This window comes from Carcharodon carcharias, chromosome 32 (assembly GCF_017639515.1).
Source record: "Carcharodon carcharias isolate sCarCar2 chromosome 32, sCarCar2.pri, whole genome shotgun sequence".
Lineage (NCBI taxonomy): Eukaryota > Metazoa > Chordata > Chondrichthyes > Lamniformes > Lamnidae > Carcharodon > Carcharodon carcharias.
This window is the reverse complement of record NC_054498.1, coordinates 7044756-7059444: the sequence shown is the minus strand read 5'-3', so window position 1 is coordinate 7059444 and position 14689 is coordinate 7044756. Positions and strand designations below refer to the sequence as shown.

Genomic DNA, 14689 nt, shown 5'->3' with positions numbered 1-14689 from the left:
GAAAGGGGCATGGAGAGTTGTGGCGGGGGGGGAAAGGGGCATGGAGAGTTGTGGCGGGGGGGGAAAGGGGCATGGAGAGTTGTGGCGGGGGGGGAAAGGGGCATGGAGAGTTGTGGCGGGGGGGGAAAGGGGCATGGAGAGTTGTGGTGGGGGGCAAGGGGCATGGGAAGATGTGGCGGGGAAGGAAGGGGCATAGGGAGAAGGGGCATGGGGAGTTGGGGGCGGGGAAGGGGCGTGGGGAGTTGTGGCGGGGGGAAGGGGCATGGGGAGTTGGGGGCGGGGGGGAAGGGGCATGGGGAGTTGGGGGCGGGGGGGAAGGGGCATGGGGAGTTGGGGGCGGGGGGGAAGGGGCATGGGGAGTTGGGGGCGGGGGGGAAGGGGCATGGGGAGTTGGGGGCGGGGGGGAAGGGGCATGGGGAGTTGGGGGCGGGGGGGAAGGGGCATGGGGAGTTGGGGGCAGGGGGGAAGGGGCATGGGGAGTTGGGGGCGGGGGGGAAGGGGCATGGGGAGTTGGGGGCAGGGGGGAAGGGGCATGGGGAGTTGGGGGCAGGGGGGAAGGGGCATGGGGAGTTGGGGGCAGGGGGGAAGGGGCATGGGGAGTTGGGGGCGGGGGGGGAAGGGGCTTGGGGAGTTGTGGCGGGGGGAAGGGGCATGGGGAGTTGTGGTGGGGGGGGGAAGGGGCATGGGGAGTTGTGGCGGGGGGGGAAAGGGGCATGGAGAGTTGGGGGCAGCGGGGGTGAGAAGAGGCGGTGGGGGGTGGTGAGAAGAGGCAGGTTTAGTTTATTCTTTACACAGCTCAAAATGCTCTGTCTCCATTTCAACAACCGCAATCTCCAATTATGCTGCCAGCTACTTTTCACAGTTCAAGTGGACATTGCAGGATAACTTCCTTTCTTGTTTAATGAGACCTTTGTGGGCAATTTTTCAGCATCTCAGCTTAATGACAGCAGAGAGCAGCTCAGCCAGACATGGCTGAAAGGTCCCAGGTTTGACCCTTACTCTGAAGTTAGCTGATCCAGGATGGGGGAACTGCAACCAGCTCTTGGAATTGGGGAGCAGGTTACCCCAATCAGGGAGGGGATCCTGCTCCTGATCACTAGCCAGCAACTCCCTAGGGAAATCGGACAAACACTTGAGGGGAAAATGGTGCAGGGTTATGCGACTAGTTGGGCAGCTCCTGCAAAGAGCCAGCCACAGGCACAAGGGGCTGAACTGCCTCTTCCTATAGCAAACTAGGAGTCCGTGCGTTGATGCATGGTGGGGGCAGGATCAGATTTGGGCTGCGATGCCCTCTGCAGTCAAAGAGTCTACCTCCTCTGACAGTCAAGGCTAGCGCACGAAGAATGCTCACTGACTGGTGTCTCCCCAGGTGACCAAATAGTCTACTATCACACTCGGTCAGGACTTGTGCATAATGGAAAAGAACTAGAGACAACTGGCGGCTGTGGAGTCAACACGTTCAGCAGACAGGGGAGACAATTATTCCAAACTAAACTGGGCATTTGGTCCAAAGGTGAGGCGAGAACTCCATTAGCCTGCAGAGTCTTGTGTACTTAGTCAAATGAATGTTGGTTCCCACTACCATCAATTACAAAGCGTTTGCTTTCTCTAAGTAGCACAGTGTACCGTACACGTTGCATAACGCAGCACATGATAGCAGACAAATAAATAACAATGCCTGAATAATAATAAATTATCCTGTACAAAATGTTCCAAGTGTCATTAGTCAAGGTCCACTACACTCCCAGCTCCAGAATACCAGGAGTTGTTAAGGGCTCTGTTATGATACAGCATGGGTGTAAGCAGCAGGGCCTTGAGTCCTTGAGGAGACCCTAGGAAGTCAGAGGACATCCTTGTTGTCTCAGTAACACATTACCATTGGCCAAAAACTGAACTGCACTAGCCATATAAATACTGTGGCTACAAGAGCAGGCCAGAGGCTAGGAATCCTGCAACGAGTAGCCCACTTCCTGACTCCCCAAAGCCTGTCCACCATCTACAAAGCACAAGTCAGGAGTGTGATGGAACACTCTCCACTTGCCTGGATGAGTGCAGCTCCAACAACACTCAAGAAGCTTGACACCGTCCAGGACAAAGCAGCCCACTTGATTGGCACCACATCCACAAACATTCACTCCCTCCACCACCGGCACACAGTAACAGCAGTGTGCGTACCATCTACAAGATGCACTGCAGGAATTCACCAAGGCTCCTTAAACAAAACCTTCAAACCCACAACTGCTACATCCAGAAAGACAAGGGCAGCAGATAGATGGGGAACACCACCACCAGGAAGTTCCCCTCCAAGTCATTCACCATCCTGACTCGGAAATATATCGGCCGTTCCTTCACTGTCGCTGAGTCAAAATCCTGGAACTCCCTCCCTAACAGCACTGTGGGTGTACCTACACCACATGGACTGCAGCAGTTCAAGAAGGTGAGCTCACCACCACCACCTTCTCAAGGGCAATTAGGGCAATAAATGCTGGCCCAGCCAGTGAAGCCCACATCCCATAAATCAATTAAAAAAAACTTGTTACGTGCACTAGCAAAAACATTTTCTGTAGAAACAGTATTGCCTTCTTCTGGATAGCTGAAGCTGGCTTTTGCCTCAAGGCGTATCAACTTTGATAGCCCCACCCACCCACCCCAACCCTGCCCACATACCGACCCAGCCCACCCCAACCCCACACCCACACCCACACCCACCAACACCGCCCACCCCGACCCCACTCTCACACTGACCCCGCCCACCCCAACCCCGCCCACACACCGACCCCACCCACCCCAACCCCACACCCACCACCGCCCACCCCGACCCTGCTCTCACACTGACCCCGCCCACCCCAACCCCACTCACCCACCAACACTGCCCACCCCAACCCTGCCCACACACCGACCCCGCCCACCCCGACCCCGCTCACCCACTGACCCAGCCCACCCCAACCCCACACCCACCAACACCGCCCACCCCGACCCTGCCCACACACCGACCCCGCCCACCCCAACCCCACACCCACCACCGCCCACCCCGACCCCGCTCACCCACTGACCCAGCCCACCCCAACCCCACACCCACCAACACCGCCCACCCCGACCCCACTCTCACACTGACCCCGCCCACCCCAACCCCACTCACCCACCAACACTGCCCACCCCAACCCTGCCCACACACCGACCCCGCCCACCCCAACCCCACACCCACCACTGCCCACCCCGACCCCGCTCACCCACTGACCCAGCCCACCCCGACCCCACACCCACCAACACCGCCCACCCCGACCCCACTCTCACACTGACCCCGCCTAACCCAAGCCCTGCCCACACACCGACCCCACTCTCACACTGACCCCGCCTACCCCGAGCCCCGCCCACCCCCCCGACCCAGCCCACCCCAACCCCACTCACCCACCGACACCGCCCACCCCGACCCCACCCCCAGCGACCCCACCCCACCCCCGCCCCCACCGACCCCCACCCCCCCGCCCCCACCCACGCCCCCACCGACCCCACCCACTGACCACACCCCCCCCCACACAAACATCTGAAAACCATTCATGTTACAGGTACTTGTTTGAGACTGCTGGATAGCTGAGGGTGATTCATAACCAGTGAAATCCAAGTTATACCCACATCACTGCGTGGATTTGCATGCAGACATCCAGTGAGTAGGACTAGATAGGTCCACATCATGAACAAAACTCCTGCTGGGACTTGCCATCGACATTCATGGAAACCTGGTCACTGAGTGGGATACCAGAGGGAAACTGAGCCCTTGTTATTCATCAAGTGTCAATTCCTTCCTGTAAAGAGGCAAGTCAGGGAACCCAAATGTTTCATAGTATCCTTTCCTCCAGCTCCTCAAAAGGTTTTCAATTATAAGCTACTCATTAAGGCTACGCTTCAGTTCAAGTTAGACCCAAAAGAGCATCTCCAATGAGAGATGTTCATTCAGCCCATTGAACCCAATCCCCGAGTGCCCTGATTCTCCTATCAGGAGTTTTTACCTGCATTGCCTGATCCTTTCGCCCTTCCTGCTACACATGACCTAGATATTTCTGACTCGATTTGTCCCCAGCACCTACCACACATCTGAAGGCGAGGCGTGTTTCCTGGTCATAATTTCCTAGCTCAATTTGAAAAGAAATATTTCAGCCTCGTCATATCCATTCCACTTAAAGCCACATGCCGCTCAGTGAGATTGCCTTATAGCTACCTTGATACTAACACACCCACCCAATCCATCAACCACACTCTCGTGAATGTCTTGCATTTATATAGCACCTTTATCATGGTAAAACATCCTCCTTTCACATCACAGGAGCATAATCTGACACGAATCAATACCAAACTGAAGTAGATATTAGGATGGATACACAAATCCTGTACTTGCATAACAGTCCTCTGCAAAGTCCAGCTGTATTTCTGTAAGTAAATATGGGACAGTGAACTAGGGCAGAAAAACAAAGATTCACTCCATTTTCAACACACTTTTTCAAAAAGAAATCTATAAAATAGCCTCCAGGTGACATCGACACAAATTTGAGTTTAACAAGCTGCAAGTTTTAGGATGCTGTTGTATATTTTTCTAATCTCCTGTACCACGCAAGCCAAAAATCTGTCCTTGCCCCCACCAGCCGCACCCCCCCCTCCCCCCGCCCAATCTCCTGGTAAACAGGTTGGTATTTTCCAAAACACCAACACCAACGTGCAAACAAACCAGCCTCTGGCCCAGGGTGGATCACTCAGCCTGAGACAGAACACACTCTGTTGACTTTGAGACTGGCAGTCGAGTTCTTGCTCCACAGGGAGTTCTTAAAAATCACAGTATGTTCTGTTCCTGCTTACACAACAATATATACCTACGCAAGTCGAAGGAAATCCCATTTCCACAAACAGACTGTAACCTCTTCTGACTCCAAAGCACACCAGCAACCTTATTTAACTCCGTTTCGAGCTCAGTTCCACAGGTCTCGGAACAATCTACAACAGCTTTCTTTTTTGTAAGCTTGACATTCATCCAGCTGAGGGAGGCAAATGCTGGGAAACAGATTTTCCCCCAGACCAGGCACCCAGTGTCAACGTGGGTCAGGTAGAGCACAGAAACTCTCTCTGCTCCAAAGGTGAGTCTCAGAGCAGACTACCACTCCCATCCCCAACACCCACCCAGCTACACATAGGTGAAATTTCCACTTACCATTCTGACAACTTGCATTTCTATAGTGCCTGTAACATTGGAAAACATCCCGAGGTACCCCCACAGGAATCAAACAAAACTGGCACTGGGCCAAAGGAGTAGACGTTGGAGCTAGCGGCCAAAAGCTCAGTCAAAGAGACATATTACAAACGAAGGGAGACGTGCGGAAGATTAGGGGAGGGAATTCCAGGGTTTGAGCAGCTGAAGGCACGGCCGCCAACTGTGGTGTGAAGGAAGTGACGGTTGCACAAAAAGCCGGAAAGGGAGCAGTGCCGAGATCTCGGAAGATTGTCAGGCTGGAGGTGGTTAAAGATAGAGAGGGGTGAGACCACCAGAGAATTTGAAAGCAAGGATGAGAATTCCAAATTGGAGGTGTCAACAGACTGGGAGCCAATACCTATTCACCATCCCAGTGCCAGAGGTAGCAAATTAAGTTAATCTTAGAATCATAGGAAGTTTACGGCACTGAAAAAGTTGAGTTCAACAACTTCAGACCATGAACTCTCTCCTCCATCTTTCTCATTTTTTAATCCACTATCAGCACCTACTTTAGTCTTTAACACGACCATTAACGTTCCCTTTGTCCTGTATCCATGACATCTTTGTCAATCTCTCCTGAGCTCCTACCTATCCATGACCTTCTATTTTGCTCCACCCCCTCTTAAACAGTATAAAATCCATGACATTTCTACTTCTCGGTAGCTCTGAAGAAGTCATACTGACTCCAGAGGTTAAGGTTTCTCTCTTCACAGGTGCTGCCAGACCTGCTGAATTTTTCAAGCCCTTTCTGTTGCAGATAAAGGCTACTTGGCCCATCGTGTCTGTGCCATCTTGTTGTACAGGAAAATTCTCCCTGGGAAATAAGTCAAGGCTGCCCAGGCTCATTCTACGTAGAACCCTTAAAACCAACAATGGAAAAACTTGCAGCGTTGGCTGGAACTGAACCAGAGTGCTCAAGGTGAAAGGCCAGTGACTCACCCACTGTCAGGCATAACTCACTCAATCAGAATGACAAAAAAAAATTCACAAACATTTCCAAGGTCAGGCTCAACAAGTTCCCTGCACAATGCCCCAAATACTCCCAGGACCAGTAGAATACCCTTTCCTATTTTTTACTTAGTTCTGTTGAAGGGTCATGAGGACGCTAAACGTCAACTTGTGCTCTTCTCCGCCGATGCTGCCAGACCTGCTGAGTTTTTCCAGGTATTTCTGTTTCTGTTTTTGTTGTGCCAATAGAACATGGACTAGATTCAGGGTGAAGCTCCCCCTACACTGCCCGATCAACATATCTCTGCCCCAATCAAATAAGACTCATCTTCCCAACGACGCTGCGTAACAGCATATAAGACTGATGTTGGACTGAATAAGTTGAGCAATCTTATTGAGTTTAGCAACCAATCCCCAAGCAACACTCGGCAATTCACAACTACCCAGAATATACAGGGACAGCCACGAGCTCCATCTGTGCAGAATGAGGTCAGTGAAGCGGAGGCTGTGAAGGGTTACACTGATGTCGGCAGTCTCCAATGCCTCACCCATATGGCCTTGATCACCGACAGATCTTGAGGTGCATGCACAGCTTGTGCTTGCAGAATGTGTAGGCACCATCATGTGGAAGAAAATCAAGGTTAGTCCAGTTTACTCAGTTTTATAGAACTTTTCTTGAAAAATAATTAAACTACACACACACATGTCTACAGATATCCCAGCAATGTGTCCTTGGGGGGGTGGCGGGGTGTTGGTATCTGTATGTTGTTGCTTGCACTTAGACTAAACTAGCCAGAAACAGTGCGTCTGTGCTGTTTTTACATCTAGTTTAGTTTGCTTGTGTATCTTTACAAACATGTTTGTCTAGTACAGGGATAGAGCTTTCCTAGCCAACACCAGCTCTGGAAACATCCATCCTACTTCCCTGTCTGAATTGCCGGTTTCTTTTCGCTTCTGCACTGTTTTCTGATGGAAAATCTTGAAAGCAAAAAAAAAAAAAGAAATTATACTTTTACAAAACATCCCAGCGACTGAATCCAGCTGCAGCAGCCAGGAATCAAGGCAAATTCAGTTTGAGGGGTAAATGCAGCCCAGGTGGCTGGCAGTGATCGGCCCCACTGGTAAAAGTGACAGGCACCAATAACCTACAAGTGGCATGGGTGCGAGTGGGAGCCTGCGCAAGTGGAAGAACGGTTCATCATGGTTATTGCTGCTGTCACTCAATTGATTGAATTGTAAGGAACCTACAGGCAATTATACTCCAGCCACCTCCACATGGACCAAGAGCTGGAAAGTGGGATTAGGTTAAATCATTCTTTCTAATCATTCTAAATCATTCTTTGCTTGACTCCTCAGGTACGATGGACCAAATGGTCTCTTTCTGTGACACAAGTTTTGCTACGTCTCTGTACCTAAACCCGTGCTGTACCAGTCCTGGGAGAGTTTGATGGGGACAGTGTAGAGGGAGCTTTACTCTGTACCTAAACCCGTGCTGTACCTGTCCTGGGAGAGTTTGTTGGGGACTGTGTAGAGGGAGCTTTACTCTCTATCTAACCCCATGCTGTACCTGTCCTGGGAGTGTTTGATGGGGACAGTGTAGAGGGAGCTTTACTCTGTATCCAACCCCATGCTGTACCTGCCCTGGGAGTGTTTGATGAGGACAGTGTAGAGGGAGCTTTACTCTGTATCTAGCATCATTCCCCAGCACTAACATCCTCCTCCTGTGATGAGCACAGAATTCACAAGCAAAAAAAAAACGAACTGCAACCAGCTCATTTAGTAAAGGTTGTTGATCAAATGAAAAATCACCATGGAAACAGATTAATGCAATTGAGTGCATATTTATTTTTATAGCCCTGGTTTTGGTCAATAGGTTACGGTTCCAGCAGGAGGTGCCTGTCCTTCAACAAACAGAACAGACTCAAGGATACAGAATCAAGCATCTACGTCACCCAGGCAGTTGAATGCATCTTACACCAGGTCCCACAACGCAAATGAAGTGTGAATGGAACCTTAGACAAAACAAGGGTCAGCCAGCATTCAATCTTCCCACTGAGATCTCCTTGGATTTACAGTTTAAATGGCTCTTGATTAAATATTTGATACTAGGTGTTATCTATTGCTTTCTAGATAATTAGGTCTTGGTTGGTGGAAACTCCAACTACTTGAAGAGGAAGGTGATTCCAATTTTCCATTCATGGGCACTTTGGATACTGTTACCTCACACATAGTAAAAAGCAAAGCACATTCTTCAGCTTCATTCTTATAAACTCTTCCACAAGATCCCTGTGTTCCGGCCGCCCCCGCCCCTCTCTCCACCCCACTTCTACTCAAGGTATTGAGGTACAGTTCCACATGCACTAGTCCCACTTTGCTTCATGAGTGTAAGTCGCTATTCTTTATGTGAGCCCAATGAGCTTAGTCAGCCACTCGACTGTATAGCGCCTCACAGATGGGATGATTTTATACCCAGAGTATAATTAAGTTTAAAACTTGACTATTGCTGAAAACAGACAGAATCAGGACTCTTCTCCTGGAGTATAAATTGTTGTGATTGTTTGAAATTTGACATTCTTGCATTTGTCCTGATGAGTGCAAGACAAAAAGCTTTGGCAACACGTGTCTTTTCTCAACAACAGAATTCAGTATATTATTCAAGGCTAGAAAGTTTGTCCCTAACAGGATAAGGAGGAGGAAGGTTTCTGTCTGTTACTCTCTGGTCTTTCCTTTTTCACCCCCTCCCCACCCCGAGTATTTCACTGGTTCAATTATTTCCCTCCTGCACTTTGGAACTCTTTGTCCAATCCCCTTATACTGCTGTCTCCCTCATCCAGAACCCTTCTCTCCAACCATGCTGCTGGTGAAACAATCAGGAGTGGGAGGCCATCCTGGCTCTTCCTGTTTCAGAGTAGGTGTGTTTTTTTCAATACTTATTCTTCCATGGAATGTGGGTGTCACTGGCAAAGCCAGCATTTATTGCCCATCCCTAATTGCCCTTGGACTGAGTGGCTTGCTAGGCCATTTCACAGGGCAGTTAAGAGTCAACCACATTGCTGTGGGTGTTATTGGCAGGCAGATGGTAAATGCAAAGCTGCCCAAATCCCAGAGGGGACTTGAAGTATCTGTCACAACTATTTTTGCAATTTGTACTTATTTCAAGATGCGGGCTTTGAATTCAGTAAAAAAAAAAGTCTTATAGGTTTCTTACAAAACTAAATTAAACCTTTATTAATAGAATAAATGATCTTAAGCACATACATAGACCTACAAATCACTACTATGATAATTTCTAAATGCCCTAATTAATATAAACCCCAGTTGCACTTCCGTTAAGGCAAGTGAGACATATAGGTTTTAAAAGGCCCAGGCAAAGTAACACACAATATCCTGAACAGTCAAATTCAAAGCGAGTTTCCTTACTTCAGTTCTTTGCAGACAGCAGCTTGAGGCTCAGATGTTGGAGACTTTTCACACTTGTTAGATCTTAGAATACATTCCCTTACACACAGCCTTCTCTCCTTTATACATATTTTCCCCTTTGAATGCAAATTCTCATTGTTTCACTATGTCTTTGGACTTTTACTTCTCTAATAATAAAACCTATCATAGTACCAATTTTACCAGTAATTTTTGGGCAAAATAAACACACTGTTTCTTAACTTCTCCTGGCTAGGTGAAACATTTCACCTCCTCTTTGGAATTCAAAGCTACTCTGGTTTAATTTAAAAATGCAAATGTTCCCTTTACAACTATGTTTACCTACTTAACATTTCAAACCTAACTTATCTTCTGTTACATCAAAGCCTTCAGACCAGCTGCCTTTAATTCAATTAAGACACACACACACACACAACAATTACTCTGCAATAAATTCCAATAACATTATAAAAATTATTATATCTTCCTGACAGTGGGTCTGGAGTCCAGCAGGCCAGACCAGGTGAAGACGGCAGATCTCCTTCCCTAAAGGACATTAGGATTTTTGCAACAATCGATTATAGTTTCATGGTCACCATTGCTGAGGCTAGCTTTCAATTCCAGATTTATTAATTGAATTTTAAAGCCCACCAGCTTCCGTGGTAGGATTTTAAATGTACAGCATTGGCCTGAGCCTCTGGATTACTAATCCAATGACATTACCTCCACGCCACCGTCTCCCCATAAACCAAGTTGAATGGGGTATGCTTGTGCTAGCCTAATCACAGCCAAGATAGCAGCATGGCCGCTACACCTGGCAGGGAGCAACAAGGAGACAACCGAGGATCCAGCTGATTGCTACCCAGTGATTCGTCAGAAGTGTCCTTCTGATTTCAGCAGGAGCTAGCAATGGCACTGTGGCTCTACACTGGAGGACAGCCTGTGAAATGCAAACGATGGGCTCAGAGATGAAGAATAACCACCGAGGTAAGGGACCAGAGGGACAACAGTGGCCACGGTACAGTATCTCAGCAAGAGTCTGCCTTCAAGAGGGAGAGACAATAAAGACGTCTCTCGTGTGCGGAAGAGAAAACTGTGGATGGGGTAGATAAAATTCACCATTTTATAAATAGGAGGTCAGCATGATCTCATGACCATGGTCACCCTCCTCCTAAGCGCTCCCCGAGGCAAAGAGGGATACAGGGGAAGATCCTCTAGTTACGAAAAGTCGGGGGAACACTCCATCCCCCTAACATCAAAACAAGCACCGAGGCAGCGAAAATCTCAGCACCATGAATTTTAAATGGCCCTTCTTGGAATACACCCATTCCTCAGTTTGTTAATCATTAATCTTTGACGCAACCTTTCTTCCACACGGGAGAAAGGAAGCACAGGACTGGGTTCCCAGCGACCGAGAGAATGAATTACTACCATTTTCCTCAACCGCTCCCTGACCAATTCTTTCCTTCCTTTCATGCTCCCTTCCTGGTCACTGTCACGATGCTCGCACGCACAGAAAGGCTTCCCCAAGCTGTTAACACTCAAAAGGACAAAGTTCAGTGAACACGGGAAACAAAATGAGAAAAAAATATACCAGCGGTCTGGGTGGAGAGAAGGGTTTTGGATGGGGAGACAGCAATACAAGGGGACTGGACAATGGGTTCCAAAGGTAGGAGGAAAAAAACTGAAGCAGTGACCACCTCTGGAGCAGCGGAGAGCACCTGAGGGTAACAAAGACGGATCTTCCTCCTCATGCTACCAGAGACAAACCTTCTTGCATTGAGCTATATATTGAATTCAATTGCTGAAAAGAGAGACATGCTGCTTAAGCTTTTCGTCTTCCACTCAACAGGACAAACACAAGAATACCAAACTTCAAACAATCATGACAATTTATACTGCAGGAGAAAAGAGTGCCACTGTCTTGCTTTTCAGCAAGAGTCAAGTTCTACACTGAATTACACTCAGTCATCACATTTCCCAACTTGGAAACAGTAAATCAGTTGGCATCTCGATTTTCTTTCTCCTTCAGATGAAAGGCGTTATTTCTAAAAGCCACTCAGACGTGGCAGTCAACTCACCCAACCAAGTCCTGAACTCAGAATTATGGTTCAGGTCAAATGGAGGGCAGGGGTGAAGAGAGAAACAGAAAGAATGGGAGGCTTGCTTCCTCACCCTCTGTATTCCCACCAGCCACCCCCCCCCAACCCTTCCCATTGCAGTGTAGTCAATCAGACTGGCATGTTCCACTGAGTGCACTCTGGACTGACCCCTGCTGCACCGTTGCAAGTATTTCTCTCTCTGTCGGATACAAGCGCCCTTCATGAAGCTAGAGAGTCTAATTGCAGTCCCCAGCAGGTATGGACCACAGTATAAAACTGCCCCTCATTTAACACGAATTGGGATAGCCACTTGGCCAGGGTCATCGAAAAGAAGTCCGGGTCTAAAGAGTTGTCCCCTACAGAAGCCAGCTTCTTCAGGTTAGGAGGGTTGAAGAATTGTGTGGGGGTGGTTAAGAGTAACTATAAAATAACTTACCTTTATATAGCACCTTTAACATCATGAAACGTTCCAAGATGCTTCACAGGAGCATTATAAAACAGGTATGACACCGAGACATGTAAAGAGATAGGAGGTCAGATGACCAAAAGCTTGGTCAAAAATGTAGGCTTTAAGGAGCGTCTTAAAGGAGGAAAGCTAGATAGGGAGGTGAAGAGGTGTAGGGATGAAATTCCAAAGCTTGGAGTCTAGGAGGCTGAAGGTGCAGTCACCTATGGTGGGACAGTTATGATTGAGACAACCCAAATGAGAGAGAGTTGAAGCCTACAATTTCATCTTTGAGTTCAAGTGATGTTTAGAAACCATCATGATTTCTGATATCATCTGAACCACTTGATTGGATTTCAGTGTTATAGCCCAATCTGGAGTATCCATTATTGTGTTACCTAATCGCTTATGGCAGCCTCCTCTGGGGTCCGTTTTTGTGTCTCACAAAGCAACCCACGATAAAAATCAATGCCACTTTGTCAAAGAGGAGAAAAGATCAGTATTTGATATTATCTACAAATTCTACTGAAGGGATTGTTCCATTGTGCTGTTCGCAAGTGCGCTCAAGTTTGCCCACGACCGTTCTTAGCATATTCACTAAAGTAGAACAAATCGTTTCAGATTACAAGTCAAACATGATAAGATCCAAACTGCACTGACACATTGTTTAAAAAAAAGCTACAGAGAACGATCCCATGGTCCAACTGGAATAGGGTGCTGATCAACAATCCTTCTCAAATTACCACAATCAAAAGACTTAACGCATCAGATATCTTATTGCTGGTTGTAGGATGATACACAGTGCAAAACCACTGTAATGTTTGCTTACATTATAGACATTGCACTTCAAAATAATTAACCGTACATACACCAGTGAGGTGTTTCTGGAGACGTGATGAGGGCTGAAGTTTTAGTCTTTCCTCTTATTTTTTTTAAACTTTCTCATCTACTTTGTCAGCCGAAAATACATTAAAACATCTTAGTCACTGAGTTGTTAAAACCACCATTTCTCCACACCTTCCGCCCCCAACACCTATCCCAGGTCATAATATCCACCTCAAATAGAACCTGCACAAGGCAGAACTCAAAAACTCACTAATCTTCCTACTGGTCCACAGGCAGCTCCATTATCCTGGTGCTTTGTGCAATGGTTGTAAAAAGCTTTGACTATCCTCATAACCTGTTCTGATAGCATCACCTACAGTCATTTTGTACACTTAATGTATCTGTCCAGCCCAAAATTCAAGTTACAAAAAATGCTGGGCAGGTTTACCATGTAATACAAAACGCTTACAACTAGAAATGGTTCTTTTCCATTTACAATGAAAGTGTTTCATAAATTAGTTTTTATTGAAAGAATACGGTGAACAGTTTTGGTCCCCTTATCTAAGGAAAGATATACTGGCATTGGAGGCAGTCCAGAGAAGGTTCATTAGGTTGATCCCAGGTATGGAGGGTTTTCTCTTAGGTTGAGTAGGTTGGGCCTGTACTCATTGGAGTTTGGAAGAATGAGAGGCGACCTTATTGAAACATGTAAGATTCTTAGGGGGCTTGACAGGGTAGATGCTGAGAGGTTGTTTCCCCTTGTGGGAGTGTCTAAGACCAGAGGGCATAATCTCAGAGTAAGTGGTCACCTATTTAAGACAGAGATGAGGAGGAATTTCTTCTCTCAGAGGGTAGTGAACCTGTGGAATTCTTTACCACAGAGGGCTGCAGAGGCTGGGTTGTTAAGTATATTCAAGGCTGAGATAGACAGATTTTTAATCACTAAGGGAATCAAGGGTTATGGGAAAAGGCAGGAAAGTGGAGTTGAGGGATATCAGATCAGCTATGATCTCATTGAATGGCAGAGCAGACTCGACGGGCTGAATGGCCTACTTCTGCTCCTACGTCTAATGGTCTTAAAAATACAGTTGTAGATTCAAACAATTAATTTGTCAGCTCTAAAGTTAGATAGCAATGGACTGGGAGGGGATTAAGAGGGGCACAGAAGGGGTAAGTAAAGGACCTGCTAAACAAGAACCAGACGCATCAAATGCTCACCAACTCCTAGCCCTAAATACTGAAACTAGTCCCTCCCGAAACAGCTGAACAATATTCTGATTAAACAAAGGCTACCGCACAAAATGCATTAGAAAGCTGGCTCGTGAGCTTGAGATTTCATCGGCAATCCGAGATAAAGAAATGTTTCAAGGGCTGCAGTGGTCAAAGGGGCCCTTGGATTTGATGGGTAAATTCACCAGTGACCTGGAACTTGCCCAACTTTGATCCCAGGTCTATGTCGAGTTACCCAATCTCAAACCTAGATGGTAATGGGGCATGCACACACAGCTGGTCTGGTCTAGCCAATGGAGGTGGGGAGGGGGTGAGTGAGTCATGGACCCTGCTCCCACCTCCGAGAAGTGCCCAGTGTTAGAGAGTTCCTGTGTGGATATTGAGTGGGGAGAGGCTGTAGCCTGGCTACAAGTCCCACAGTCAGACTCACTCAGGAAGATCAACCACTTGGTTAAGAGGCCAGAATATGCCAGGTTAACAAGGAGT

At 47.8% G+C, this 14689-nt stretch overlaps 1 protein-coding gene across 1 annotated transcript in view; it reads right to left on the bottom strand.

Annotated features, from left to right (window-relative positions):
* igf1ra (insulin-like growth factor 1a receptor) overlaps positions 1 to 14689 on the bottom strand; it is a 249829-nt gene that overhangs the window by 192247 nt on the left and 42893 nt on the right. The window lies entirely within an intron of this gene.